The sequence below is a fragment of the Pelophylax lessonae genome (assembly GCF_965119305.1).
Source record: "Pelophylax lessonae genome assembly, chromosome: 12".
NCBI classification, from domain to species: Eukaryota; Metazoa; Chordata; class Amphibia; order Anura; family Ranidae; genus Pelophylax; species Pelophylax lessonae.
The window spans coordinates 25,006,851-25,011,015 of record NC_138779.1 but is presented as its reverse complement, the minus strand read 5'-3'; the positions used below and the strand labels follow the sequence as shown (position 1 = coordinate 25,011,015).

The 4,165-nt window shown below is 41.4% G+C and overlaps 1 long non-coding RNA gene across 1 annotated transcript in view; it reads right to left on the bottom strand.

The window, feature by feature from the left end:
- The window catches only part of LOC309567640, a 30,237-nt gene continuing 26,072 nt past the window's right edge, over positions 1-4,165 (bottom strand). Inside the window, exons 5-6 of the long non-coding RNA XR_014225951.1 lie at positions 1,961-2,027; positions 1-177 (exon numbers count right to left, since the gene is read on the bottom strand). This is a non-coding gene — a long non-coding RNA (uncharacterized lncRNA). The remainder of the gene's footprint in view (positions 178-1,960; positions 2,028-4,165) is intronic.

Genomic DNA, 4,165 nt, shown 5'->3' with positions numbered 1-4,165 from the left:
AGGGTTTCTGTGATTGCAAGGGATGGTGGAATCCCCTTGGAATTCTTTAGACGTGCCAGAAGCATGGGCAGCAGATCACCGGCTCGTAGCATATTCCGGTGCGGGATTGTTTGTTCAGCACCAGCTCAGGGAATATGGAGTTTGATAGCCAGAAAGGACCAACAACCAGGAAGAAACCTGCAGGAGAGGAAACATTAAGGCAGTACTCCAGAAATCGCATACCTGCTGTGCTGCAGTTTCATGGCTTTGTCAGTTTGGTGTCTGTCTTATGCCCCGGGCTTCAGTATTTTTAGGGCTTATTCATACCATAATGCACAGAAAACGCATACATGTTGATGCACTATAACAGCCCATTCACACTGCCCACATGCTGAAAGAGCTCATGTTGTCAGTTTTAGGGGGCAGTTTACTTTTTTATTTTATTCACCACTTGCTGACCACTAAATGTTTACAAAGTAAATGGTTAAAACAAGTTAATTGCTGTTCAGCTGCAGTATCTTTTTTAAAAGCCAGTGATCGACTGTTCAGCAGAAGTGATCTGGGCGGCTTTACAGCAATCTGATCCCTTTTACCCAAGTGAGAAGGGCCAGTCCCCCCTTCCCCCAGCACGGCCTGCGGTGGTACCCAGTAGGGATTGACCGATTATTGGCAAAGCCGATATATCGAGGGCCGATAAGCACTTTCCCCGATATATCGGAATCGGACACATTTCGCAAAGTGCTTGTACCGGAGTGATGCCTGCAGCTAGAGGCATCACCCCGGTACCGGCGTCCATAGCCGATGGTCGGCTGTCTTGTAATGACAACCGATGCGGCTGAGAAGCCGCTCGGCTGTCATTACAAAGAGAGGGAGGGGACGTCCTCCCGCCGCCTTCCGCGAGACCCGGGCAACCAGCCTGCATGGCTGCCGAAGACCCGATCAAAGCCGCATTCGGCTCTGATTGGGTCTCCATGCAAAAACCCCGGAAGTGATGTCATGACATCACTTCCAAGTACTCGGCGCCGGATTAAAAAAAATGACAGCATTCAAAACAGCCAACTTGGCGTTTTGAATACTTTTAAGTGCAGAGGAGGGGTTTGGGGTCTTTTAGACCCCCAGATTCCTCCACAAAGAGTACCTGTCAAGTAAAAAAAATAAAAATTTTTAAATGTACGAAAAAATCTGCCAATATCGGCCATTACCGATACACATTGGCCAAAATATCGGTATCGGCAATGAAAAAAACGATATCGGTCGATCACTAGTTCCCAGGCTCTCCCATTCCTCAAGGACTGCGGTAAACAGGCAGGATAGCTAGATATAGAGGAGATGGAGGAACATCCGTTCCCTGATCTCCTCTGTGACTAATGAAGCTGGAAGTGACAGTGATTTCCGGTATGAGAGCTGTCTTCCTTTACTGCTACTGCCAGGGAAACCGGTAATCAAGCATGATTGGTACTTGATTAGCTGCATTGGAGGGCAAGGGAGACATCAGGGGTCTGATGCCTCCATAAAGAATACCTGACACCTGCCCAAAGCTATCACATAGGGATCTTGGTAGCCTCCTTGTGATAGCAATAAAGTTAAATTGAAAAATAAAAAATTTAAGTCTAAGAGGTATATAAAGTGATATTCCAGCATGCAATATCCTAATCTGATTGGTTGAACTACAATCATATTCATGAACAAAGTATCTCAGTGCTGCTGATCAATGCAAAATGATCAATAATATTCTGCCCTAGCTGGTGGACTCAGTTTGATTGAATCTATCTGAATTAAAGGGAAGTTCTGGCTATTCAATTGTTTGCAGATTTGGTTATTTTAATTGAAGTGCGCTTTGATTGGATAAAAAAAAAAAGGTGGCATGTGTGGCCGCCATTAGAGATAGGAGTCAGGCTTGGCTGGTCCAGATATCAAATCTGAGTTTGTTCGATTTACTGATGTTGAATAAGCAGTGTTGGGATTAGACAGGTCCACTTACCTATAGACAGGGCATTGAGCACAGATAACACAACAGACACCTGGTAGAGAGTCGGCGTGCTTGCTGCCTGTGAGCCAATCAGAAAGAGAGTTCATCAGATGTCATTGGTGTCTGGACAGGTTATAAGAATATAATATATTTTTTTTAGTTTTGGATAGATTGGGGAGGGATTACATCCCCTGTCAGGTTTATTTTGCTGTCTATGTCCCCATTAACCACTTGCCCTTCGGAAGATTTACCCCACATTCATGACCATGCCATTTTTTGTGATACGGCACTGCGTTACTTTAACTGACAATTGCGCGGTGGTGCGACGCTGTACTCAAAATAAATGTATATCCTTATTTCCCCACAAACAGAGCTTTCTTTTGGTGGTATTTGATCATCTCTGCGGTTTTTATTTTTTGCGCTATAAACAATAAAAGACTGACGGTTTTGAAAAAATATATATATGTTCTGTACTTTCTGCTATCAAACAAACCCAATAAAAAATCGAATTATTTCATCAATTTAGGCAAATATATACGGTGCATCTCAAAAAAATAGAATCATCAAAAAGTTAAATTTATTTCAGTAATTCAATTCAAAAAGTAAAACTCTCACATTATATAGATGTGTTACACACAGAGTGATATATTTCAAGCATTTTTTTTTTTTTTTTTTAATTTTGATGATTATGGCTTACAGCTAGTGACACCCCAAAATTCAGTATCTAGAATGTTACATAAAGACCAATAAAAAAAGGATTTTTAATACAGAAATGTTGGCTTACTGAAAAGTCTGTCCATGTACAGTATAGGATGCACTCAATACTTGGTCGGGGCTCCTTTTGCATAAATAACTGCATCAATGCGGCGTGGCATGGAGGCGATCAGCCTGTGGCACTGCTGAGGTGTTATGGAAGCCCAGGTTGCTTTGATAGCGGCCTTCAGCTCGTCTGCATTGTTAGGTCTGGTGTCTCTCATTTTCCTCTTGAAAATACCCCACAGATTTTCTATGGGGTTTAGGTCAGGCTGTTTGCTGGCCAATCAAGCACAGTGATACAATGATCATGTGACCAGGTATTGGTAGTTTTGGCAGTTTGGGCGGTGCCAAGTCCTGCTGGAAAATGAAATCAGCATCTCCATAAAGCCGGTCAGCAGAGGGAAGCATGAAGTGTTCTAGAATTTCCTGCTAGAGGGCTGCGCTGACTTTGGACTTGATAAAACACAGTGGACCAACACCAGCAGATGACATGGCTCTCCAAATCATCACTGACTGTGGAAACTTCACACTGGATCTCATGCAACTTGGATTCTTTACCTCTCCACTCTTCCTCCAGACTCTGGGACCTTGATTTCCAAATGAAATGCAAGATTTTCAACAGTCCATGATGATTTGTGACACCTCAGCAGTGCCACAGGCTGATCGCCTCCATGCCACGCCGCATTGATGCAGTAATTCATGCAAAAGGAGCCCCAACCAAGTACTGAGTGCATTCTATACTGTACATGGACAGACTTTTTCAGTAAGCCAACATTTCTGTATTCAAAACCCTTTTTTTATTGGTCTTGTGTAATATTCTAATTTTCTGAGATACTGAATTTTGGGTTCTCACTAGCTGTTAACTGTAATCATCAAAAGTAAAAGAAAAAAAAAGCTTGAAATATATCGCCCTGTATGTCACGCACCTATATAATATGAGTTTTACTTTTTGAATTGAATTACTGAAATTAACTTTTTGATGATAATTGAACAAACTCACACCGAATATATACCCCACCAGGTCAGGTGCTTGATTACATTATCATATGCAGATGAAATTGTATACAGAAACATAAATAACCTGAGTGATTTACCTAGCCATCTGGACAGAAACAATAGGTGAGTTAACCACTTTAGCCCCAGGCCTATTTTGACACTTTTTTCTTTACAAGTTAAAATCAGTATTTTTTGCTAGCAAACTACTTAAAACCCCCAAACATTATATATATATATATATTTTTTTTAGCAAAGACTCTGGAGAATAAAATGGCAGTCATTACAATATTTTTTGTCACGCGGTATTTGCGCAGCAGTCTTTCAAACGCCATTTTTTTGGGGAAAAATTACAAAAAAATCACATTTCACTGCATTTAAAAAAAACTAACCAGTAAAGTTAGTCCATTTTTATATATTGTGAAAGATGATGTCACGCAGAGTAAATAGATACCCAACATATTACGG